The sequence below is a fragment of the Cygnus olor genome, chromosome 1, assembly GCF_009769625.2.
Source record: "Cygnus olor isolate bCygOlo1 chromosome 1, bCygOlo1.pri.v2, whole genome shotgun sequence".
In the NCBI taxonomy this organism is placed as follows: domain Eukaryota; kingdom Metazoa; phylum Chordata; class Aves; order Anseriformes; family Anatidae; genus Cygnus; species Cygnus olor.
Window position 1 is genome coordinate 69,486,052 of NC_049169.1, and position 27,927 is coordinate 69,513,978.

The 27,927-nt window shown below is 37.9% G+C and overlaps 1 long non-coding RNA gene across 2 annotated transcripts in view; it reads left to right on the plus strand.

The window, feature by feature from the left end:
* LOC121073416 overlaps positions 1-27,927 on the plus strand; it is a 47,920-nt gene that overhangs the window by 9,499 nt on the left and 10,494 nt on the right. For both annotated transcript variants that reach the window (XR_005821703.1, XR_005821699.1), the window contains exon 2: positions 22,527-22,592. This is a non-coding gene — a long non-coding RNA (uncharacterized LOC121073416). The remainder of the gene's footprint in view (positions 1-22,526; positions 22,593-27,927) is intronic.

A 27,927-nucleotide genomic window follows, 5' to 3' on the forward strand; every position in this document is an offset into this window, starting at 1 on the left:
TTTAATTTAAGATTTAGACTTAAAAAGTAGAGACTGAAGATCTTAAAATCAATCATCAGCATAATGAATATATATAATTTTCTTTCTTACTATGCTTGGGATCTGCACAGTTACATTTATGTGTGAGAATACAATTAGAACAAAATCTGTAAATAGAAAATCTTATATTTGACCTTGCTTGCGAAACAGATTATCACACTAAGAGAGTTACAGTACACACATTTCTTAACAACTTCCTTAGCTTTACCAAAACCAAAATCCAAGCATACCCTATTTGTCAATACATCTAATTAGGACTGTTTGAAACTTGCTGTAGAGGCCCTTTCTGGATTTATTTATTTATTTATCATGGTTCTGGAAATAATTTACGCTATTTCAGCTTTGGTGTCAATGAAGCGTAAATAGGGGAATAAATAACAAGTACTCAGCTGAAATAAATAACTAGTAAGAGAAGGTTTCTTGTCACATAGGTCATTGTGACAACCTGTGTCCTGGGCAGTTTCAATGAAAGCCTGCACTGATACTTCTGATGGAGTACTCCAGCAATACCCAGATGCAGTAAAAAGAAATACTAAGTTCTTAAGTTGAGACACGTGAAATGATTGCTACTCAGGAGCTGGTAACCTGGAGCTACCGTTTACCTGTTCTTTCGTTATTAGGATCAGGTTAATGGATGGTGAAAGAATTCAGGATTTTGGTAAAAGGAAGGCTATTTCTGCAGAATTAACAGGCAAACGGTGAAGCACTCTTCCATAATATGGAAGAGTAATAATATGGATATGGTTTAGTAGAGGACTTGTTAGTATTAGGTCAGAGGTTGGACCAGGTGATCTTGGAGGTCTCTTCCAACCTAGATGATTCTGTGATTAAAATCCTACTGAAATCAGGAGATTAGCAGAACTGAAACCAGTTATGAAACCCAGGATGCAGAAACATTTTAACTTACAAGACAGTTAGTTTGTAAATTCATGTTGGTCTTTATCTTCTTCCATGTTTCAAGGCATTCTCTGAGAAACCTTGCTTTAGCCTAAGCTGCAAGATATATTTTGAAACAGGTCGGTCCTTCATTTAATTTGATACAGAGATATTCAAACCTATTGCATTCAGCTCTGATTGAATAGAAGGTATAATTTTAAAAGTTACTTATTATTTCAGCCCACCTTGTTTAGCACTGAAGAACAAACTAAGAAAAAATCAATTTTCCATCAGGTGTGAAGCATTCTGGCTTTTTTTTTTTAAACTCAGACATAAATGAAAGACTTCTCTGAGTATTTCAGTGCCCAAAAGGTGGAAAGTATTTGAAAACCAGAGATTTGAAAAATTTATAAACAAGTTTCTTCTGCTATTCTGATCTGCCATTGAGACTCAGGGCCAATATTTTGCCTTTCTTCCTTTTTGGTTAAGAAAAAATGTTTAAAACTACATTATTCATATATAAGGCTGCAAGGAAATGAGCCTGAATGAATAAATTGAACAGATGTGTCACTTTCTATTATGCAGATAGAATAAATAACTATGTTTTATGCAAGTACTATCAAATTACTAACTACACAATGCCAAAATAGTCTTGCACAAGCAGGCAGGCTCTCAGCACCCATAGTAAGCTCAGCAGCTGTAAACCTGACTCTATGGATATGTGCTGATTTCATGCTGAACAGTTTGAGCTCTGTGTCTTTGGATTATGAAGAATAACACAGTTTAGTCTTTTGGATCTTCAGATATTTAGTTTAGTTTAGTCTCCAATAACCTGCTTGTGATGATATAATGTAAAAAAGCTGTTGTTGTTTTCACTTTAAGAAGAAAGTGAGTATCATCAGATATATTTGTTTCAGTTTGTGCTTAATTTTCTGTTTTACAGAGGATTTTTTGGTGGTGGAAGTTTGCTTTTAAAACAGGAGAAGTCAGAAACAATCCCCATGTCTAGTTTAGAGAGAGATGAGCAATGAAAAATAAATTCATTGAAGTCTGCTTAAGGACCTGGTTAAAATTCTGGCTTTCTCTAACAGTAGGGAATGTGTTCTGTTACTTGCTTTCTTGGATTAGATCTAACAAATCTGTCAAAGTAAAAATACAAGTTATTTCCTTCTTGTATTTGTGATAGAGGCTGTACTAAAGCTCATAATGAATTTGTGCCTCAAAAAACATTCTTGCTAGAGTTGCAGTGTTTAAGGTGATAGGAGAAGCCTAAAGTCTTGTCTGCTTCTGGAAACATAAGTATCTCATTGCATTTTTTTTTTTTTTTAAAGTTTAGGTGTGACAGACCTAGGCTACAGGGAAAATTCTCTCTAAGTTAATTACGTTCTGTCTTTCCAATTGTCTGCAGTTAGACACAGTCATTTCCTTTTCTTCCAGACTCATTTCTTGCTCTAACTTTTCTGTGAAATGTTAAACAGATGCTTTTTTAAGATCCAGAGGTAGATATATTCACAACACAGGTAAAGCAATTCTTGTGAACACTCTGTACTCTAGATTTTTTTTTTTTTTTTTTTTTTTCCACAGAAAACCTTAAAGTATTCCTTAGGCGTTTGTCACAAAATTCAACATTCTTTTGGAGAAGGTGTAAACATCCTTCAGTCCATTGGGTCTTTCACATCTGAAAAACTACCTTCAAAAGAGTTGGAAAGACTCATTTAACAGACAAATCACTTTGACAATTTTTGTTAAGAAAGATACAGAAGTTAAGAGCGTTATTTCTGTACACTGAAATGTTACTGAAATGGGAGGAGCTACTGAAATGGCAGGAGCTGACTGTGGACCTTGTTAAAAGTATCAATGTAAAATCAGGCATTTCAGAGTGAACTATAATAGATGTAAGTAGGTTGTATACAACTGGGAATATGCATTCTCTGCAAGTCTGCGCTTGTTATTATGGCATGACCTAGCTTTGACTCTGCATTGTCAATTAAAAGAAGAACTAAGTCAAGTGGAAGAGGCTATATCTGTGTATGTAGAAATTGCCCATTCTTTCACTGTAGATTTCAAAATACTAACAATCATTGAGGATTAAATAACAACACTATATGAAGCCTGCAAAATGAAGCATCCACAAACAAATTCCCTGCATCTACACTCCCATCTACACAGTTTTAATTCACCTTCTTTGCCATATATGAGACCTTTTTTAACTGTGATCCTATAGCATTCTTGTGACAGGATCCCTCCTCCATTTTGTATATAAAATGGATGCTCATCTAGTAATCCTGTATTAACTTCATTGTTTGGCCTCTTGTACACCATTAAAGCCCTGTCTGAGGAGAGAATTTATTTCTACTCTTACTTTTTGGCAGTGACTGTTATCAAGTGTCTGAGCAATGCATAGGCTTTCTTTTATATTCACCCTGAACTTGTGATGTAAGAGGTTGATATCATTAGCTTTTTATACACAGGAAAATGAAGCCCATACAGAATTAAGTTGAAACTACATACTAATTTTTGATACCTACTATGGGAAGCCTAATCTTTTATTTTTCCTCCCGTTCCTAGCTCTCCAGTATGAGTTACAGCTAGGATTTCTGCAGAATCATAAGTTTGACATCTGTAAAAACCAAAGCACAGTACTAAAGACTACTACTAAAATTATATATTTTTAATGATTACTCAGCCTTTGACAGAGGCAGGCTTAAAATCCAGTTCTCTAGTCAGCTTTCACCTGCCACAAGAAGAGTTTTCCTTTTCTTCTTGTAGAACTCTTTATTTTGATACCAGACCCGGCCAAGAAACAATGTTCCAAATATATGAATATTTTCTTGAGCTCTAGGAATTTTTTCTTTCAAATCCAATCTGATATATCTTCCCTCCATCTTTCTCCTTAGCACCCAACAACTGCTTTTTTTACCCAACCAAAAGTAATTTCAGCAATATTTCATTTCGGTAAGCAGAGACTGTTTCCACAGCACAAACAGTTCAGTGTTTCAGAAGCAAATTATATTCTGCTTCTTCCCTGGCTCTCTGACAGGCCAAAGCAAAATGGAGGAATTATTGAAACACCAGAAATTCTTTCTTCTTAGTGGTCTACTCAATCTCATGGAAAACAAGTTTTCCCCAGCCAGCCCCACTGTCTTTTCTCTCCTTTGTCCTAGCTGTCTGTCCTTCTCCAATCCTCTCTTTTTCTGCCCCAAAGTCTCTTGTCAGTGTTGCATTCAGAGATTACTTGCAGGGTTGGAATGTGGGGAATAAAGAACACAGAGGACATTTAGATCCCCATCCTCCAGCAAGTAGAAATACTGGCCATAAGCTCTGTACTGATATCTCTGGGGGAGTTTACACTGAAAAATTGAAGAAAATTCTGCTAAATGTATGCAATCTATTTTTTTTTAATGCTTGTGACATGTTTCAATTAGACTTTGGTTCACGGAGATGAAATGTTGTCTTCTAACATAAGACCACCACCTTCCAAAAGTTCAAAAGTTCAGTGTTTCAAAATTTGATTCATGCTTCACAGTATCAAAATGACCTGAGAAATTCGTACCTGAATCCGTCTGAAACCTTTAACCCTGGGGGGGGGAGGGGGGGTATGACGTGGGTCAAATAACAGCAGATATTTTCCTGACTTTGTGTTTAGAAATGACCAAACAATTTTGGCTGAAAATTTCCAAACAAATTCAGCCTGATGTGTACAGTCAACATGGGAACTTTAGTCTTGGTGGCTTCAGTTCATTACAGTTTTCCTGGACTTCAAACAAGATCATATAAATCGGAAGCATTATGCAATCTTAATCTTCCCCAAACCATAGTGGATCATGCAAGAGCAAGTTTTAGTGGTACTTGGTTTCTTCCTTCACCCCTACAAATGGCCCCTTTCAGAGATGTGATCTCCGTAAATTTGACATTAGCAAATACGAAGGTGACAGAGACAGATTTTCACCCCGATAAGAAGACTTTGCTCTATTTTTATAAAAAGTCTGGGGAAATGTCCCTAGTGATAGATGTGAATAATTCAGTGATATAATCTGCAGATTTTATAATCTACAGGCATCAGTGTCTAGTACTTCTTCCCTTCTTCATTCCCCCTCAACACACACACGCACCAGGTGTAGATAGAATTCCCAAATAAAGCAACCATTGAGATTTGTTTTCTAAAACAAATCTATGGATTAGCCAAAACAGGCCTCAGGCACAGATATTAAAAGCAAAGTGAAAAACTTGAAGTTATGGCTGAGTTATAGGGTTACTGTTACAGGGACTGTATTTATCTTGATATTATTAGCATGTGGTTCAAAATGGTACTGATTTGATTTCATGCATATATAGTGTGGTACCCAATGAGTATTCACTTATCTTGATATCAGCTTTGTATTTGTCCTACAGATAAGTGAAGGCATAGTTAACCTGGATTAAAACTGCAATAAAACAAGCTTTTTGGATTTTAACTAAGTAAATAGGTGGACTGAGGTTCAGATTCTCCTACAGGGTTCATTTTCTACTGTAAACTTAGTTTAAAATTCAGATTTCACTGCTGTTTAAAACCAAGGCATCCAGCCTGAGTTAAGCGCACACAGGACAGGTTTCCCTCCAGCAAAGACAGGTTATGAAGCATATCCCATATCATATGACTGCAGTCTTGGAAAACTATTAATTTGGAGAGTTAGTAAAAGAAGTTGCCAAAATTCACAGTCTCCTCTGAAGCGATCAGAAAAATAAGGTCTCAGCCCTGAACACTGTAGGCTGTTGACTTGTCTCAGATGCTCCATTTTGTTTTCTAACGTTCCCACAGGCTATCGCAGTATTTCTTTTTTCTTCCTCCTCTGTTTAGTTCAGATATTCTGGGACTTTCCTTGAACACACCTGCTGTAAGAAAAGCATTCAAGGCAACTCTGTGAAATGTTGATGTAGTCATTTTTCAATTAATTATTTATGTTAACAGACGCTGAGCTTTCTAAATTCATTTCCAGGAACCTGTCCTATTTTCCCAGAGTGCCAAATTCAGTGAGCCATCTCTGAAAATCAAGAGAGATGAACCAAGTTTCAGGCTCTGCCACTGCTCTGGTAGAAGACTTTGAGCCAGGCAACTTTTGTCTCAGTTCTCTCACTTGCAAACTGCAGATAATGCTATTTTTTACCCAGCTGTGTTAAAGCACCTGAAAGTCTAGATGCAAAATATTATATTCAATACAAAACGTCCCTCGCTGCATAGTGAAGAAGTACATCTTGCAAAGATTTATGGTTTATAAACAATTCTGAAGTCTCTGCAAGGTACTGTTTGGAGTACTGGAAGTCTATTATTAATACTTACTTATTCTGGGCTTTTCTGATACAGGCCATATTTTGCTGTGAGTTTTGCTGATGCCTCCCACATGTTGGAAGACAGTTGGGGCACGTCTGCTTTTCACGGTTATGTCCTGAAATCCATTGTTTATGAATCAAAAATTAAACAACAGCAACAAAACTACTATCTCAAAAAAAAAAAGAAAAAGCACACTGATGGAATTCTCAACTGATATAGAATAACATTTTGTAAAATCAATTCCTTCTAGGTGATGACAGATTTCGAAGATTAAAAGTAAATACAAATAGTATAATTCCACTTCCAATTCTGCAATTCTTCCCATAGTAATAGACTGATTCTTCTTTTTTTTTTTTTTTTTTTTAAGCTCCTTGGCCTACTTCTGAGTTGTGCTGAACATCCGCTGCTTCCAAGGAATGCAAGAGTGGTACACGCTCATTAACTCTGAGCTCAGCATCTTGAGCATAAAGCTTTGTTATGTAGCCATGGATTAATTATAAATTATGATAAGAATGTTGAGTTGGTCTATGTGTTTTGTTCTATTTTAATTATGACTCATTGAATGATTTTTATGACCATTATTTAATGCAGACTTTTCTTCTAAACAGTTGTACCACCAACCACTGTCTATGCAATAGGGCAGGATATCAATGACAACAGTTTACTCTATTCCTGGGTGTTTTCTGAATTGACACAAGTAGACACAGCCTAATGCATTAGGCCTGAATTGAGTCCTTTCTCATTTGTGGTTCTTCTGGGTAAATTCCTGTAGAAGGGAAGAAACTCTTTATGTTAAGAGATTTCTTTACATCCCACCCTGCATAGAGGATTGTGAGAGATTAGCTGTAAATTACTGATAATATGAGGATTTTATGGTAATGGGTAGCAAGTTATTGTCCTGCAAGATGGTTTGGTTTACCAAGAGTTAGTACTATTTCACATTCAGAGGCTTTACTTGATCCAATCCATAACTGGGGCCTGACTTGCAAAGCTTTTAGTTCAAGAGTTGAATTTCACTGATGTGGAATCCAGGTACGCTATACACTGTTATGCAGTACCCTCCCCTTTTTGTTTAAACCTGGTCTGAGTTTGGGGCTTTTTAGAAGCAGATAAAATCAAGTATGTTCTGCGTAGATTTATTTTTCATAGCTCAGATAAATACTCTACATATATTACTGTTGCTGAGCTACATTGCAATGGAAGCTTTAGAAACCACAAGATGAGTCAGTTAAACTCATCACAATTTCTTTCTAGGTAAAAGTGATGTACATTCAAAGAGTTTACTGTCTTTGTTAGAAAGTAAAACATTTTCCAATTTGTATATAATTACTAATGCAAGTAAAATTATATCTAATTTGACAGTTAAGTTAAAATAATGGGAAATTAATTCTGTGAGGGGAAATAAGGCTATCTATTCTATTATTTCAAAAAAAAAGCGTAGGAAAGGTATAGAAATTTTGTGCACTAAAGTGTCAGATGTTATTTAAATAGAGCTAAAAACTTTTTTTTTTTTTTTGAGTTACGTTTTATGGACTTTGCTATTTTTCACAGACTTTAATTCAATTCTATGCAGAGAGCAGAAGGCAGGACTGCGGGGAATTCAAGTGAAGCCAGCCACAAACTGGAGCTGTTGAGAGACAGCAAAAAGCTTATGAAAATGATAATCTCAAGTGTCTTCTGCCATTTCAGGTTAATCAGATTGAACAGTCTGGTGCTGCTGAAATTGAACTATAAGCCAGGTCATATCTCAGATCTCTGTCCCCTTCTACCTTGTGGTTTCATGGAAGTCTGTAACCATCAAACAAACCTACAGTTCACCTTGTAACTTTTAACAGATACGCCTGTGGTCCTTTTCTGTTAACAGAGGGAGATATTGGCATTGCAGCAGGGCTCTGTTCCTCTGCTGGTTTTTGGGAGCTCTTTGGAGGTGCTTTGGAAAGTTGAGCTCAATTGAAAGGTGTGCTAAAGGTTATGAATTCTCACTCCTTCTCAAGATTGGCCAAATTCTTCTCCAGGTTGCAGAAAACTATCATTCCATGTAGCAAGAAGTGGTAGTACTTTGAAGGCTAAGCATACCTTTACTTCTTTTGTAGAATAAGTTTAGCAGAGCTGCAGCGAAGTCTCACTGATGGTACATGTTAAGGAGGGAGCCTCCCTCTAGCTGAGTCTGTGGGAGCTGCACTAGCCTCTTGTCTGCTGGAGACAGCTATTTGGACATCTAACATGCTATTAAAAAGCCCATGAACACATTTTATATGTTTTAGAGCTTTTTAAGTGTTATAACAACTTCACACAGTATGAACGAACATAGTTGTAATTCTAGCTGGAGTTGAGCTCATTCAGCTGGACTAGTATAATCCACAGCTCTCATTGTTCTCAGCTTTGGAAATTCAGAACATCCATTAAGTGCCAAAAACCTAAGGATACCTCTTACGTTGATACTTAGTTGGACTGGTGGATGCCCTGTAGTAGCTGTGTGTTGCTTCTGTGCATCTGGACTTGTGCACGTCAGTTCACTGGATTCACAGTATGGCACTGCGATGCTACAAACTTGGCTGCTGCATCAGCACATTGTTGCGTGGGTGGAGAGGCTTCAGCTCTCTCTTTGTAATGCTTATATGGGCTTGATTGCTGTTGATGGTGAGTTACATGAAAGGAGCACTGCAGATTCAGAGTCTCTACTGCATCTGCCTTACAGTGATCTAGACCAAAATGTTCAATAGCATGTGGCAGCCACCAATCATCCTGTGTTTTGTCAGCATGCATATTTGCAAAATTAGAGGAAGACTTCCTGCTGTGGACTAATACTTTGAAACAATGGTCACTACTGAACTTTCACTGAATATTAATTTCTGCTGTGACTTTGTTAACATACTTAGCAAAAGGTGACCATGCTACCTTGAGCTATTGATTGTAATGTAGATCTGCTGCTGCTTAGCTTTGTCAGCTTTTCCTGTAAAAAATGCCTGATATGCATTTCAGTGTCATGATGAGGGCGTGTGAATTGCGCTTTGTATAAAGGCAGGTGCTTTCATTTGACTTTCAGGATAAAGCCTGCTGGCGGTAACTCTTAGCAATTTACTGTCAAATGTGCTTTTTCTTGTTTAAACTATTCTACAATGTTGATTAGATTAAAGGTCAAATTTAGCGGTCTCTTCCCATAAACTGGGGTAAGGCTTTCTGATATGAACAAGATTGTTTGGATGTAGCTAGAGGAAGAATTGGATCCTATAATCTTGCTCAAGAGAGAAGTCAAAAGGTTGAAGTCCACTTAAGGATTCATGTTATCGTCAGAAACGCAAATAAAGGAGGTGGGAGTCACGAGGCTGAATGATGAATGACAGGACAGCATCCTGGCTACTCCCAAGTGATGGTATGTGGAAATCCTAGAGGGTACTTTCAGGCACCAAATCTAGGGGTATCTTAAATTAGTTAGCTCACCAAACTAGTGAGTTAAACAAGCAGCTCTCCACAGTGTGTGGGATCAGAGCATTGTGAAGTCTTATCAAGATACTTCTTGAGCACCAGCCTGGGAGAGGGCAAATAAGGCATCATGTATATGTACCCAAGAAACTTGCTGTGCAAGTCCTGTACCATTTTCCCATGCAGTAGTTCCATTGACTACAGTCCCAAAATGCATGATTTACATTTAAGCATCATCAAGCATTACGTGTCATTGTTCCACTGTATTTTATGTTGAAGAGTATTAAAACTACAATATTGTAGGTTCAATTAATAACTGAAACTTCATCATGTGTTAGTAGTAGGCATCACATATTTCCTTATTATTTGTCGTCTTAGAGAACCTGTGACAGTGAAGTCAGTAGATCTATATTTTTATTAAACTTGCAGAGATATTTGGAAAAAATCCTTTTAAATGACAGGACACTTCAGTTACAGTCATGGCTTGAGGAACAGTGAAATAACCTTTGAAATCTGGTTCACTTGGACAGCTTGTAATGAAAGACTTTTTGTCAGTAAGCATTATATATCTGATAAGACTCTGACTTGAAATGTATGCGAAACCGAAATGAGCTGGTGTCCCTATTGATCATTGCGTACATGGTCGATACAAACTACCAAATTAATGGATTGCAAAATAATATGCTCTTGGCAGTAGTACTCCAAATTCACTATAGCTTGATCATTATAGGAAAGCACAGAGCTGTGCAATAAAATTAACACTGGTTGCACTCAGCTCCTAAGAAAGGGTTATGAAATCTGAAGAAAGATTTAAAGTGTTTTTTGTTTGTTTGTTTTTTAAGGAGTGTTGAAATTCTCATTCCTGTGCCTTTTTATTTGTGCACTTCACCTCTGTGGGAGTAGCAGCTAAGGAAGGGCAGCTGAAGCCCAACGGATTAATGAAAGGGAGGGAGAGGCAATTCCCTTTTCTCTTTGAGTGCGTCGGTGTCTTTCCTCAAAGTGTGTGATGAATGTGAAAGCTATAAAGAGTAAGTGAGAAGCTAAGAAGCTGGGACTTGAGAGAAAGAGTTACTTCCCAAAAGGACAGTAAAAGCAGGAATGCAGCGTCAGTGAAACTGCTGCGAGCAAAGAACAGAATAGAAGTGAGTTACTTTTTTTTTTTTTGGTGAAGATACAAAATAAAAGCAGGGCCCCATTGGTAAAAGCAGGACAGTGGACTTAAAATTGGAAAAATAAAAGAAATAAAAGCAAGCCAGGGGCTACATCCTTTCCATAAACTTCATATGTTCTTTCAGCCATTTTTGAAGTGATTTTTGCTCCAATAAAACAATAGTCCAAAGGACTGAAGGCTTTTCCATATTAGTGGAAGCTTCACTGAAGTTAAAAGAAATTCAGTATGAAATTCTTACTTAATGACTCATCATATTTGGTCATTTCATTAGCCCCCAAGAGGAGGGAAAATCTGTGAGTCTGCTTGTTGTCATCTTTTAGTCTCCTAAAATGAGTAGGGATTTTTTTACTTATCTAGTTCTACAAAAGATAGTGGCCATATCATGCTTCAGTGTGCAACCTGAAACTCTGATTTATACACTCAGTTCTGAGTGAAAGGCACTGGCAGTACTGCTGTTCCTTTAGTTCCTGGATTCTTGCTGCTTTCCTACTGGCTGCTAAAAATTGAGCTGGGGTGAAGAACTTGGTTTGCAGTGACTGTCCAGATAGCTGAAGACACCACAACGGCAAAAAAAAGAGTGTCAGTCCCGTCCAGGCCTGGGACCTGCACCAATGATGCTCCCTCAGCAGGGTCCAGACTAGTTAATGTCCCAGGGTGGAATTTGTGGGAGGGATATCTTTTTATTTTTTTGTTTATTTGTTTGTTGCACCTCGAATAATGAGAAGAGGACGTAAAAAGATAAATCAAGCACAGAAGTGCATAAAAACCAAATTAGGTTTCCCTTAATTCCCAACCCTTTTCAACCACAGTTGCAGTGATCCTTGCATAGCAATGTTAACTGGTTTCCTCGTGCCTGCAGGCATGTTACCTCTGCAATTTACTCTTTAAGAATGGAAGTTTGAGTTTGCTGAGAGATGGACTCCCAGTTCCAGGAAGAAGTCTTCATGTTCTCCCAGCCCAAAGGTTAAGGCTCTAATCCATCCCCTGGAGCTAAAACAAAACAATGATAAAACTTTCCCATTACTTACAGAACATAATTGTTGTCAGAATATTTTGAAATGAATAAAGGTTACAGTTAAAAGTTTCCATTCACTTCTCTTCCCTATTGGCGTGGTTGCTGCCATTGTTCTGATTTTGTGAGTACAAAATGATTCTGTAAAAACATCTTATGTCATGACACTAAACGATTACTGCTATTCACAGCTTGGGGAAACACCATCCTCCTCCTCCCTGGCATGGTGATAGTAGTCACTGCATCTGGACTTATTGCCAGTTCTTTGTTAAGTTCCATTCAGAGTAGCTAAAAGTGCCCTATCTACCCACAAAGGGTGAAGAGTGCACGAATATGTGTACACACAAAAGTTTCTCGTGGGTTCCCTCTGTCTGTTACTTTGAGTGAAAACTGAATTTATAAGATCAATTTAAAGAAATTATAGAAGAAATTACTTCTTAGATGGTGTCTAAACATTGTTCCAAGTGTCTCTGGATTACAGTTTCATGTAAGAACTTTTCTTTCTTTTTCCTCTATTCAGATTTTGCTGTCTTTTGTATCATGGTGCTAAAAATACCGAGGAAGTCATTGAACTTCTGGGCCTGAGGAGGAAGTGAACTCTACTGTAAAGATGCAGAGGAATATCAAAGTTCCTGCATTCTCAAGCATACACCAGGTCATTAAGAGGATAGTAGCAGTAGATGGTAGTCTAGCAAGTAGCCTAATTAGTAGATCAACAGTCTCCAGATTCCAGGGCTTTGTGTACCAAAATCATAGTTTGGCAAAAAGCGCTCTCATAAGCCAAAACTTCTGCTGCACTTCTTTCATGTACCCATCCTTGCCTTTTTGTGGATTTATTGACTTGTAAAGATTGAGTTTAATTTTAAATAGAGAAAGGAGGAACAAAGATTTAGAAAATGGGTTGGTTTGTATTCTGTAGGACTGACAAAGCCCGCTCAGAACATAATTTCTCTTTGATTTTGGTGAGCAGTTTTGCTGGCTGTAGAACTGACTCAGCCTTGAATCTTTGTGTAAAATTGCCTTTCAGGAATACTTTCTTTTTTTTTCCTTTTTTTCTTTTTTTTCAAAGAGGTGTTTTTAATACTGTGTGGTTTAGTCAGAATAATGGAAAATTTGAGTATCTGTCAGTGTGCAAAGGATATGTGTAGCTGTCTTGGTCCAAGAGCATAAACTGCCAATTTAAGACAGTACAGATAACATGATATCTTTTACTGAACAAAGAATAATTCTTCTAATCTTTAATAATACATCCAGAAGAGGAATTTCTGGGTCCTGAAGCTTAAATGCTCTAAAATATTCTCATTCCAATAAAAAGTATCACATCTACCTTGTCTACTTAAACACATGTTCAAAATGATGGATTGGTGGCTATTTTGGGTGCATTTTTACTGTGGTGTTATTTTAAGTCTCATTCAACTTACGCAACTGTTTGCAAAGTTATAAACATGCAGCCTTTATATGCCAAACTGAATCACAATCCCCCTTCTCTCTTTGCTCTCGTCACACTTTCAAAAGAAGTATAGTTTAAACAGAGTGCTGTATGAATGTATTCTTGGTTTATTTTTATTATATTTTACTTTATTTTTGTCAGCTATAATACTTTTGTCAGCTAAAATACTTTCAAGAAATGAACACAGCTTTTGATGAATTTCATGGGGGGAAAACCAGGTAGAAAATAGATATAGGCCTCTATAAAGCAATTATTATTGACAGTGTGATATCTGGAGATATACTACGGTCATTTTTGTATAGAGGAAAGACTGTTAACAATCACTACAATTATCAATCACAATGTGATTGATAACATTTGCAGGTGCCAACACTTTAATTGCAGTCTTTTTATTGTTTGCATTGCAGTTAGCTGGATCTGTAGGGATGTATAATAATACATCTAGCCCACAGAGCTTACTGTGATTGCACGTGACCTACAAGCTTGTTCCACCTTGAGTAGAAGCTCAGGGCATGAGGAAATAAAAGGAGCAGGAATAAAACAGAAATAACTATTGTAGAAGGTTAGTACCTTGGTTTGTACCTTGATGATTTTACATGGCAGTATTTCCAGGGATCGGGTCTTCAAAGGCAGTTAGATGCTTAAATGCAGTTACAGATTAGTTACCTGTTATCTGGTCTTTCATCCTCGAATAGCCTCACTGAAGTAAGAGGATAATATTGCCTTCTGAATAGAAATGGAATAAAAATAGGAGTTCTCTCCCTAAGAAATTTAAATAAAATACTAAAATTCTCTCCCTGAGGACCTAGCTGACAAATGTGTGACATGCAGGTCAGTGCCTAGTGTTACCGTTTGGAGGAATAGATAGTAAAATAGAGGATGTGTTCACCTTAGCTAACTTGGATTCATAGAGAGCTTGCACAAAGGATGCAAATTGGTCTCCATTACACTAACTTCATTGTCATAAGCAGAACTACTACTGCAATTTCTCTTAAGATCTCACTGGGGGAGAAGTTTGAAACTGCTGCCAGGTCTTCCTTGGAGCACTACTAGATAGGGTCTGTCCAGGAGATGTACAGTATCAGAACGTCTCCCCCCCAAGCCTGACCTCTTTGTGGGCTATGGCATCTGGCTCTGGGCCTTCTGGAAGAGCAAAGCTTGCAATGAGCTTTCGTCAATTCATGATCACAAAAGACACAGCAACTCTGCTAAGAACCTTTATAAGGTGTCTTATTTTCTTTCATCTGAAAATCTCAGAGTAGATCTGAAGTTTCTTCTGGGAAAAAATAAAAAAATAAAAAGCTGTTTTCCTGCTGAAGGAGAAAACAGAATTGTGAAGTCTGAGTGTTTACTATGTTGACTACGAACAGGAAGTTAGAGAGAGGCAACCTGCAGGTAGATTTTTTTCTTTTTCCAATTTTCAATGAAAATGTTAGCAACTCTGCTCCAGGAGCCTTGTGCATCCAGAAAGGTTCAGACACACTGCACTCTTTTCTTTGCTCTTTGATAATGAACTTCTGAAGTATTCTGGTTTAAAAGTGCTTGAATAGGGAGAGATGTGTACTTCTAATTACTTTCTGGTGAATTCTGTAGCAGCAATTAATCTTTGACATCCTCAGGAGGTGTTTCGAAGTGTAATATGCAATGATCCCGTAGTGTACCTCTGTGGGATAACAGTGCATGTGTTGCTATGCAGGAGCCATTTCTAGGAAGCAAAGAAGAGTCAGAAGCTGTGAGCAGTAGAGGAAGCCTGCAGCAAAGATGAAATTCAGGCAAAAAATCAGGAACAGTCCAGGAACAGCCACATATGTCAAAAGTCTGTTAATGTCTGCAAGAGAGCCTGAAGTTAGTAACTGGGCAAACCCCAACTAAAGCTGAGATCAGGTACGGCAGGAGTAAAGTGGGACATCAACTATCAGTTTCAGCATTCCTGCTCATAGCAGAGAAGAAAGAGCTTAACTGCTGAGCAAGAAGCCAAGTTTGGGATGTGTAAGGAAAAACAACAACTGCCACAAAACTTCTAGTTTTGTGATTATCATCTGTACTGCTTGCTTCTGGTCTTCTTTAGGTGAGGAACCTGTAGGGCACCCCTGCATCTGTGAGGAGGGAGCAGACGCTGCAGCCAGATTTCAGTTTGGCAGCCTGAACGTGTGCAAGTTCTGTGAGACTGGGGAAGGATGTCTGTCTGTAAAACCAGCTACTTCCACCTACATTTATTCTGGCTCCTCTCAGTTATCCACTTCTAGATAAGTTCTTTTAAACATGGTGCCAAAACAGCAAGGTGCCGGTCAATTTTTGCAAGCTGCCTGAATGACTCACCTCATTTCTCAGATTACTGACTAAATATATATTAAAAAAAAAAAAAAAAAAAGTCTAGTGGGATTGAAAGCATTTGGCAAGTCTTCCTGCAGAGCAATTCTTTGACAGTGGCTGTCAAGACAGATGTATGATGGGCTCTGCTAAATGCCAGAAGGTGTAACAGCAGTTAGGCCTACTGTGCTCGGGAGGAAGCATTGCAGCACACGCTTCCCAGGTGACAGTGCTGTGGTAACTCTGCCAGGCAGGCACGAAGTACAGGAGTCAAGGTGTGCAGCAATTTTGGAGTTTCCAGCTAAGGCTGTGGGGGCTCCCCTCACGCAGGAGGATCTGGGAGATGATCCCAGAGAATATGAGTGTGAAGTATGAGAGGCTGGTGGATCCACTGGGAAGCCTCGCTTAAAGGGAGATAAGAGTGATAGGGTCTATTAATGCACCCAGTGACCCTGGAGCACCCACAGCACCCAGTATACCACACCTGGCTCTAGAACAACTACTGCTGGGGATTCCTAGCCTATGTGAGCAAACCTCATTGTTTCTGTGGGACCTGAGCAATGCTGTGAAGGGTTTTGTGAAGCCTGTCCTCAGACTGGTCATTGGAAGTGCTGGAAAGTGCCCAGATATGCTAGGCGCCCTTAAATGCAAGACTTTTTTGAGAAAATTTTTAAGACGAAAGGCAGTTCACTGGCTACCTATCACAGATCTGGCCCTGCATCTGTTTACTGCAGATGGCTCCCATCATTCCTTTTGATGAGGTGGGCCTGTAAAACATGAGTCTGAAATCATAATGGAGGTGGCTTGAGTTCAATTAGAGGGAATCGGGTTGGTGAACAAAGCTCTGTCAGTACATAAATGAAAAAGCTGACCTGGAGCTCCTTCACTGCTGACCGAACTAGCCCTTTCCTATAAAGATGTGCAGTAGAGGGCACTAGTATGTTAATTTGTATCTGGTCACGCTATTTACTAGTGAAGACCATAGTAGACAATATAGTGAGAGCTAAAGGCTAATTAATAGTATAGTGTACTATAAGAATGTGCTATTCTTTAGAGAAATAGGTTGATTACTCATAAGTGAATTATTGATTGTCATCTCTGGTGTGCAACCTTCTTCTGAACTTTGGGCTGAATTTCTAAATAAAGCTCTGTTGAGAAACAGGGATTTCAGTGAGCTGATATGAACATTTCAGCTAGCTTACATACTGAAATTGCTAATGAGCTCTCAGCGACAGGTGTGGGCACAATTCAATTAAGACAGCTGAGGGAAAGATTCTGCTAGGAAGAATGTTCTTGTACGTAATTTTAGTATAACTCTAGAGAGCAAAATACAGGACAAAAGGCTACTCAATTGTTCCAGTAAGTATGCAAAATTTACTAGCTATTAAGGATAAAGGATGTAGCTGATGGACGAGAAGTCATACCTTGCTTGATATACTTCTAAAGAAGCATCCCAACAGGAGTCTCTGAAGCTGCAAATACTTGAGTCAGGTTGCTTGGAGGAAAGCATGTCAGAAAGTTGGCTGGCTGACAGAATTGTATGATGCGAAGTCATGAGAAGTATGATACAGGTCAGTGATTCACATTCAGCGGTTCTTTGATAGCTGGATTTTCCATTGTTTCAGGATGGCCCTGAATATTTGTGAAATATTTTTGGTTTTAGGTTTGCTAGCCGATTTTGTTGTAAATGTGCCCAGGTTTCAGCAATTCTGTAATAAACATCATTTCCTACAAATAAACAAATGAGCAAATAAGGTTCCTGTTCATTATAAGTCTCTGCAAGGGCAACATTCAAAATAATCCAGACAGTTTGCTCTTAAACAGATCCTTCTTGCCCAGAATTGTAATATGCTAATCTAGGATGGGAAAGTTCCACCCCTGGCTATTGTTCATTTCTAAGAAAATGGCAATAAATAAGCTGGAGTTTAAAAAAAAAAAAATAGAGAAAAGATAGGCTGGCACCATTCTCAAGAATTAGAAGTAACTTAGTAAAACCTGGGGAAAAAAATAAGGTTGGAACTTGGTAAATTTCTATGCAAAGACACTAGAAAGGGGACATCCTTCCATCTGGATTTTTCCCACCTCTCATTGCTCTTCTTTTCTTTTGTTTACTGAAAATTTGAGTACCTTCATTTGTCTTCATAAATCTGTTAAAAACATTTAAGATTATTATACAGCACTGTGGTTTTGGCAGAGGTTAGTGTCAGAATTCGGTAAGTATTGTTCAATTTGCATCTCTGCATCATGTTATGATATCCTAGGGTCTTTTCTTTTCCCCATTTCCAGCAACTTTTTGTCCTGTTAAATTCTTAATTCTTTGTCCAGCTCAAATTCTGTGAGACGAGGTCAATGTTTCAATGAGTGATATTAAGCCCTTAGCTTCAGCATCCAGAATTCTACACTGTAAAGAGACATATTTGAGTTTCCTGTGTCAGTGTGTGTGTCCTCACATACATGTTCTCCTTTTCTGCATAATAGCTAGCTAAGAGGATTGTCATAATTCAGAGTTAAAGAGGAATGATGAAAATTTCTTTTGTAGATATAAATGAAAAATCAGACAAGGTATTTTCTGTCATATTACAACCATGATCAAACTGGCACTTAATTTTATTCAAATCCTTTGAATTCAGTGAGTCACACTTATAGCTGATATAATTTCAGGAAAAAAAAAAAACACATAAAAACGGGCAAAAAATTTTACAATTTTAATACACATTATACTAATTTTAACACAAAGGCTTTGTCCTCTGCCTGCATGAATTATGTCATCACAAACAGCAGTTCAGACACTATTTACAGCTGATTAGTGAGAAGGGCACCAGTCTGTCACTCAGGCGGGAGTGGGAGAAGAAACCTAGTGAGGACCATTTCCTGGTGTGAGGGAGTAGGAAGGAGGAATATGTATGAGTGGAGAAAATGGTGAAAGGTCTGTCTTGCCGAACTAAAAGGTCATTTGGGACCACTCTTACTGGGCATTCTTAAAGACGAAAACTCAGTTGAACAGATTTTAACATCAACATTATGGATATGTTTAAAAAAAAAAAAAAGTTATTTTTGGAAACAAAGCTAGCTTTAGGAATCTAGAATTAAAGGAATAGAGGGTGCAGTAACAGGGTGAAGAGAAGTTATAGAAATGTTCAGCCCTGGTCTTATGATCATGTTGACTTTGTCAACACTGTTTTCATTTTCATCACAGTTACTAGCAATTTGAGTAATTCATTTAATTAGTCCTTAATATGTGCATACTTTGGAATGGAAAAACATTCGCGATGGTTTAACTATGTTTGTACTTAAACTGTGATTAGCTAATAATTTTTCCTATTTATGTCCTGACTCATTTCTCTTTACTATATTAGTTATAAACAATCTCCCCTTTACATATATGAACAAAACTACAATGGGCCTCATAGTAAAAATTGTACCATGTCATTGTAGGTCTTAACACAAAAACTCATGAAGCAGAGGTGGTTAGAGAAAGGCAGCAGCATAATTTGATCTTTGTTTTGTTTTTATCACTGACTAGTATGACTACAAGGAAATCCTTTAACCTTTCATGTTCCAGCAACAAGTCAAGTTTACACAGAGTTATACCTGTCCTCAGCTATATTAAGCTTTATAAATTTCTTTAAGCTGCTTTGACCAGTTCATTTAAGTGCAAAGCATGACTGGACAAAAGTCCACTTTTAGTATTTTCCATGACTGAAATGAATATTGGGGGTGATTTAAAAAATAAAATAAAAAAAAACAGAATGAACACTATCCAGTATCCTGGAAGAATATTCTGTAAGTTCCCTGTATGCTTTATTGTCCTTACTTTCCCCAAGGAAAGAAAAGTAATATGTAATGTCAAAAAGTAGGATGTTTGGCCTATTTATTTTAGAGGAAGAAAGCAAAATGCTGAAAACTAGGACAATTCTACCAAAAGTAGGACAGCTTACTGCACATTAAGTACCTTCGGCTTATGCATATTGTATCACGCTTACTTTACACAAACAATTAGTTCCAGTGACTTCAAAGTGGGACTTCCCACATGAGTTGAGGAAGATTTATCCTACATGATAAAGCTGTAGTAGCATATGAAAATCAAACAAGGTCAGAATACATACTCATCATGAGAAGAATCTGGAGAAGAGATATAACTGGTTGAGCTCATGTTTTAAAAAGAAAAGTCACTGGCATTTAGTTTAGAGATCAAATTAGAGGAGAAAAACATAGATTAATGATGCTGGAGCAGGTTACACAGACTAACATTCAAGATCTGAGCAGCTGAACTTCAGCTCCTCATTGCTTCTTCATCAGACTTAACTTTGTTGTTGTTGTTGTTTAATACAGTAAAGAATAACTGAGTTTTAAGTGTTGTAATGGCATTCTGAGGAATCATAGAATGGTGTGGATTGGAAGGGACCTTAAAGAACATCTAGTTCCAAGTCCCCTGCCATGGGCAGGGACACCTCCCACTAGACCAGGTTGCCCAAACCCCATCCAACCTAGCCTTGAACACCTCCAAGGATGGAGCATCCACAGCTCCTTTGGACAACCTCTTCCAGTGCTTCCACCCTTCTCCCTGCCCCCCCCCCCCCCCCCAAGTGTAGAATTTCTTCCTTATATCTAATCTAAATCTACCTTCTTTTAGTTTAAAGCCATTACTCCTTGCCCACTCACTACACTCCCTGACAAAGAGTCCCTCCGCAGCTTTCCTGCAGGCCCCCCTTTAGGTATTGGAAGACTGCTATAAGGTCTCCCTGGAGCCTTCTCTTCTCCAGGCTGAATAACCTCAACTCCCTCAGCCTGTCTTCATAGGAGAGGTGCTCCAGCCCTCTGATCAATCTCATGGACCCCTCTGGACTCACTCCAGCAGGTCCATATCCTTCTTGTGCTGGGGGCCCCACTTCTTAATGTAGTCTTTAATTAGAATGTTGGTAAGAAGGGTAAATAGAAAGCTTAAAGTAAGGTAGAGTCATTAACTGAGATTTGAAGTTTGACTCATTGATACAAAAATGTTTGACCTGTTACCCTGAAGGATACAACAGGCAATGTGAAAATATCTGTCCTGAAATTGGTGCCCGTGTTATGCCTAAGTCCTGTTTATTATTCAGAGACATTATTTGGATAAAAGCCCTATGCTCTGCATCTCAGGTCCCTATCTGCAAAATGCCATAGTCAACAGAGCAATGCTGTAAGTGAAGCTATGCTATGTTTTATGCAGTATCAGGCCCTGAGGGCACTGATAGACTTTAACAGCCATGAGCAGACTCACCCGGGATCCACACCCAGGAGTTCCACTTCAGCTGGGGTCTCCATGGCCTGTCTGCCCTGTATTGCAGGGGTGGGGTGCCTTTGTCCATCCCTGCCTCTTGCTGTCCTGATTTACAGTTCATCCTCCTTGGATGGGCCTGGAGCCTAGGCTTCAGGCAGCTTGCCTCTGGCCCTGTCTCTGGGTTGGACCTCAGACTTCTGATAGGTATTTCTGTCTTCCAGACCTGGCTCATTACCTTGCCTTGTCTGGGACTGTTAATGTGGACCTGCTTTTTTCACCTCCCTGGCCTTCTCGGACTTCATGTATTGGCAAGGGTATGCATGGCCCTGGTTCCCCTCTCATGCCCCCTCACAGGGCAGCCCCACTCCTTCAGTTTCCTGATGTGTAGGCCTTTATGCAAGGATCGCCTTATCTTTGCTGTACCAAAAATTGTCCAATGCTTTGGTGTTACCTCCTGGAATTACTATTCTCTGTTATTCTCCATAGAAGGGAAAGCTTAAAGTCTGCTGACTTGCTGGCTTCTATAGTACAAAGGCCCCACCAAATACGCTCTTCTTACCCATGTTAAGAAAATGTTTAATAGGTGTCTCAACAGAGAAAATCTTCTAGGTACTATGCATAACTTAACATTATCATTTTTGTGCATGCCAAGCAACAATATCATCCCTCTCTCCTGCCTCCCCTGCCCAGAGGGACTTAAGTAGAGCTAGATGATACGAAGGCTGCTTTATGACACAACTTCTCAACCCCTTTATCACACTCCATTTAAAAATTAGCTTACGTAGGTACTTCTATGATTTTTTAGGAGTTATGCTGATATATGAAATGCCTGTGCAAAAAGTATGTGGGAGAGTGAAGGTGAGGGCATATTAGTATGCAGAAACTTAATATAACTAGTATACTACTACCTCCCTTTGAAATAAAAAGACATACATGCAAGCAGGGCCTGCTTTGCCTGTCTGTCTGAACCAGTGATATTCCAGTTTTGTTTGACTTGCCAGAAATGATGCTTTCAATTGGCAGGAAGAAAGAAACAGTATTCTTTTGCAAGATTATCTATAGATATAATTTTAAGGAGTAAATTTTCCTCCATCTGTGTCCAAAAACAAATGTAAGCATTCAAGGCACAGAAACTATGCTCTTCCTTAATCTAAGTTTAAAAGATTTAATGAAATATCCAAATGAGTTAAGAAAGGTGGTGGCTGGGAAGAGAGCTCTCAGAGGAAGGAAATGGAAGTCAGTATCTTCTGAAATATCATTTACATTTGAGAAGTGATGTAGACAAAATTAGGTTCCCCTGAAAACATCTAAGAGATTGAAAGAACAATGTAGGTCCTCTCAAAACAAACAAACAAAAACCAGAAAGGCTGACCTACAAAGGTTCTAGTTTTAATTCGAGTAAAACGGGCAGAGCTTCAAACATCAGAACTAACGAGTCTCTAAGCTAATGAAAGGGTTTTCTGCAGGAAAAGATGAAAGTGATGAAAAATGTAATTATTAATATCACCTTATCCTTTCAAGGAATGAAGGCTGATCCTAGGTTCTCCATGGGAAAATATGAACAAGATAGCTCACCGACTGAAAATACCAATGTACAAATATTTCCAAAGGCATTGAAATATAAAATGACACTTCTTTACAATCTCCTTTGTAGTAAGTGAAACTGTCTTTTTCTAACAGGAAAGTGGGGACAGACCACATATCAATTGATGAACTTAGATGCCAAATCAGATTCAGGATTTCCAGGTACTGTGCTCAAGCTATCCTTACCTTCCCCCTCCATAAATAAATAAGTAAAATTGAATCTTCATTAGATTTGAATCCCCTTATAATTTGTTCCAGCTATGCTATCTATTAATAACTGAAATTCTAAATGCTTGAATCTCTCCATAAGAATTACATGGATTTTTTTTTTTTCAGTTTTCAAGATGAAATTTGGTATTTTAGAGAGGTAGTGAATGGAAAACCCAAGTAACTTTTAATTGTTCATTATAGCTATTTGTTTAGTCAATTTTTAATGGCCCTTTTAAAATGAGTTTAACATTAGAAGATTGATCTAAATGAATTCCCTTGTTAATAAAATGCTGCTAAGCCCTAAACCATCCATTTTGTATTCTATTTTATTATGTATCATTGTAATAATATAATTGTTTTAAATGCCTGTTAAATGAATGGTAACTGAACTGAGCCAAACTGCCTACATGCTGTACTGCGGGGGGAACTGCTTGACTACAGGCAGAACAGACCCAAAGAGAACTGGAGTTTATATTAAAGACAAATAATGGGCAAACTACTTTTACAAGCTCAGCAGGAGGGGTGACCAAGTTCTCTCAAAGTGACAAAAAGTGCTGAGGAGATAGATCTGCAGCTAAGAGCATTAGTCTGCATGTAGGTCACACCAGAGCTTTGTGGACCACCTTGCTGTAAATGAAGAGACCAACTACCTCCTGCTAAAAGTCTGTTGAAAGTAGAAAGCTAGGAAAAACAGCTGGGTGCATTATGCAAACTGTATCATAACTCTCAACTTCTCCCTCCAATATAAAGAATCTCTCAAAGCTGTGAATTTTTGCTAGTCTCTCAAGCCAGAGATACTCTTTTCTTTTGTGCCTTTTTCTCCTAAGGTTTACAGAGAAATAGATAAACTCTCTCAGCTGACTTAGGTGAAATTTGAGGAGCAGCATTTTTTTTTTTTTTTTTAGCTTTTTATGTGTTTTTCTGAGTTCTTTATCTTACAGTCTTAATATTATTGTTCAATACAAGTGGAACATTACAGTCAGCTATAGAGAGTTGCTACATGGAAAACAGGCACAATGCTTTGTCACGTGGAATTGAACTGAACGTCCCTCTAGAACTCCTAGTTGAATAAATTACATTTCACTCCGAGAAAAAGATTGGGAGAGCTTAGGGGAGGAGAGATTTTTTATGGTAACTATTTTCTGAAAAGACAAAACTAGACATTACCGTAGTCTTCTAAGATTAAGTGGGAGGGTTGGAGACATTCCAGCAAAGAGGGAAACATTCATCAGTTATCAGGAGGACTAACCTTTTTCAAACGTTTGAGGAAATACAATCAAGATCAGTTCTCCTCCTCCCCACCAGCCTTGTCCTTTTAGCTAATGGGAAGGCCTCAAGGGGATTATCCCACACAATGGAGACCTGTGGGTCCAAATACTGTAATGCCCCCAAAAAATCAAAGTTAGCATAAATGTAATACAACTTTCTTCTTGCCCATGTGCTGTGGCTTCTGAGACACTGGAGCAGCTTCATTTAAAGACAAGAGTTCAAACAACTTGGATAACATGCTTTTGTGGTCTCTGAAGTGCTGTGGAAACACTGAAAGTACTTCTCTCAGAATAAAATTAAAATAGAGCTTTTCAGCTGGAGCTTTTTATGTGCAGGTGATTTTTACTTATAATTCTGTAAGAAATATTTTGATTCTGCAACTTGTCATTTGAAATTAACTAAAAAATGCATTCATTATACATGTCTATATACATCTTTCTGCAAGTGAAAGATTACTCAGTTATTTTGTTTAAATGAATTCATTCTAACCCTTGTTACTTTTGATTTCTATTCACAGTATCTCTTGCAAATAATTTCCCCTTCTTGTGATTTTCAAACATGAATGCATTCATTATGTGTTGATTAATTACTACATGTTCCAGATACAGCTATTTAGTAAGAAACAACAACAAAAAAAGACTTCATTTCAGAATGTGTGCAACTACATCAGTGCTGTGCAGTTCAACAGATGCATTGAAGTAATCTCTGATTTGGGTAGAGGTTATATAAATAAAAGTTTGCTTAAAAGTAAGGAATGTTCTTTGTTGCCAGCCCAAGTCTCCCAGTCCCCAAGTTATGTGTGATATAAAATATCATAAATAAAACATTTGTCTGCTGAATGCAATGTAATTTATTACTAAAGATATTCTCCTCTGAGCGATCCTTGCCTAACTACATTGTATATATGATCAGTGGATTTACTGAAGTGAGCAGAAATTCACCCTTAATGGGGGTTTAATTAAGTTACAAAAAAAAATTAGAGAACATGGATTACATCTTAAGCGAAATTTTGGATTACTAAAATACTCATAGGAATAGGTAGACTTCTGCAAGCTGAAGAGAAGTGTCAGGTATATCAAAATTAACATTTAGGCTCAGACACTTCAGGCTAAATCAAACATCTCATGAGGACTTTGTGAATTTTAAAAGTCAACAGAACTTTTGTTTTATTTTAATCTAGTTTTTAAAACTAGTGAGGAAACTAGTTTTCCCTTCTGACCTTTGAATGATTAGAATTTTTGGAAGAAAAATCATCATGAAATGAGTGAATAAACAACTTTTAGCTGTGACTTCAGCAATTCCATTATCTGTTAAGACATTTTTATTAGATAATTAAGCCATGCTTTCTCCAAACATTAACCTTAATGACTATGTTTGAAACCGTCGTCTGTGCCCTGACTGAGAAGTCACTCAAACCCTGAATGGATGCAATCATTTACCTGTAACCTCAGCAAATCTTTTTTTAAGAGGTTGCTTCCCACCACTAATTATCTTCATTGGGAGATTACGCAATATACATCTTGCATTTACTGTCCCTTTGTTTTCCCTCTTATAACATGAAGTTCCTTTCTAAGCAGCTGTCAATGTGTTTTCCACTATTTTAAGTGTGTCCATCCACCTTGTAGTTCCCTTCTTCCTTGATTTGGGTCTCACAGGGACTCCTTTCTGCAGATCATAGAAAAGCTTTGCATATATCTAAGAATAAAAACTATTGTCAAACATGCAAATTGTGAGCATGTGCCAAGACATCTTGCTCTTTCCTAGAATAAGGGAGAGTTTCCCATGCAGCACAGGAAGATCATTATACAGAAAGAGGAGGGATCTGTTGACAGAAACTATACTGAGAGTGTCATCAGACATGCCTTATTCCTTTTCACTTCCAGTCTCTACTCTTGCACATGACTACCTGTTCAGGATTTCACTTTCAAACAAATATTGGGTACTTGTATCCAAGAAGACAAGCAAATATGCAAAGAAAAATCTGCCTAAGTAAGTGAACACTCCTATTCAAAATTCTGTGACTAGATGAATGGGTAAGTGACAACAGTGATGAATAAATAGTGGCTGGGACTGCCAAAACACAGCATTAGAAAGTATAAATAAAGCAGTACTGAAAACAGATGGATTCATTTTAAGTTGTATCCCTTTTCAGTCAAGAGATGCTAATGAGGCAACTTCACTTTGTACCATGACCCTGATGCATTGTGTGCTAACACCAGTGAGGAGCTGGTCTGGCATGGGGTCTGAGTGCCATCATGCAGCTGCCTTTCCACAGGAGTAAGTAATTATTACCCAAACTGCAAAAAGCACGAATTTTCCTACTGAATAATGATAGAAGTTATTTGTGATAGGCAACAGAGCTATGTAATTACAATAATTAGGTATTTGTGAGTATTTGTACTGGATTCAATGCCGAAAACTAAAACATGGGGATTTGATGGGAGGTTTGAAGGGAAGGGAAAGGGCTGCTGAGATGAAGGGAAAGCTGGTGAGATTTCACAGGCACAGGAACTTCTCTATCAAATCAGCCCCATTGCCTGTTTACTTTGACGATAGCCAAAACTCAGTGAATATAGGAGACAGGTGCAGTCTGTTCAGCAATTGGCAGTGATACTGCAACTTTTTCCTAAGGAGAAAGGAGTTTCAGTTTCCAACTTTTTAAACAAATCTTAAATACAATAAAGTTATGCTTGAAATAAAGCTGCAGATTTGAAAATTATGTAAATTTGGGAAGCTCTGGTCAAAATACCCAAAATATAATGATGTGTCTGGATAAAAAGCCAAAAAGAAATGTATCTACTTGTCTGGATATGTGTATTTGGATACTGTTTCTAGAAACAAATTATAAGGCAAATAACATTCCTGGATGACAATTACTTACTCTTAAAGTTCACAGGGGAGCTTTCTGTTAGTGGGTCTCAATTTTCCTGTGGATAATTCCCCTTAGAGGCAACTGCTGCCTGCTGAGTTGTTTGGCTGTTTTGCTTTACAGCTTTATTCTTGTTTCACTGATGACTCCAACAAAATAATTTGTATTAAAAAAAAAAAAAAGAAAAAAGAAAAAAAAAGTATTATGTAGAAGTGATGTACCCAGACTATGCTGATAACAGATGAAATACCTTCTGATAGAGCTGTGTAAAGTCACTTTTCACCCACATTCTTCTTCCAGACATTGTGAAAGCTACTTCTGGCCTTTGATCCTGCTCTGGGAGGTTCATGTGTGACCTGGATATAATTATGGCCTTTGCAGTCGGCACTGGTGGGATCCGTGCCGGGACACACCTGCAAGCTGGAATGTGTCTCGCCTGTTGAAATGAGTGTTTTATAGTTACATGAAAGGCAAAGGAAATATGTAACTCTAGAAAGTAAGATTATTTTAAAGAGTAGCCAACAGAATCCAAGCTCATGATTTCTCAGACAGTTGGAAAATCAACACGTAAAACAGAAGTACTTGTAAATGCAAAGCATGACACTCCCTGCTTTCCCTTCCAGTTTTTGTATGCCACACCTTCAATATTCTTAGTTACCTTACAAGGGTGGTTGTAATGCAAAATGTTTGCATACATATATATTTTTGAAGTATATTTACCTTATAATCATTTTCTAGTGCTCTTATTGTTACTGCTAAATGAAGAATTGACCCCAATTCTCTGAATGCACTGAAGCAAGCAGCCTAATAACTTTTTTTTTATGACTAGATATATTTGCTGAAAGGAGTTTAACAACATAGTAATACTGTGTCTTTATGCTGACATTTCTTAGGTTGCCTGTTATCTAGTTGATTGGACCAACTTCCTGAATGACTTCTACTATTCTAGATAATTTCCTAATCAAATATGATCATGTATTTTTCCTTGTCCTGCAGAGGAGAAAAGCATGTATATTTTTGTTCATTTCATAGAGATTTTGAAATCAAAACCATATGATAATCCAATTTCCCATCCTTCCCTATCCCTAATTCACTTCTGTGTAGTGATTTGGAAAATGCCGGCATGCTTGCATTTTCTTAACAAGGAGA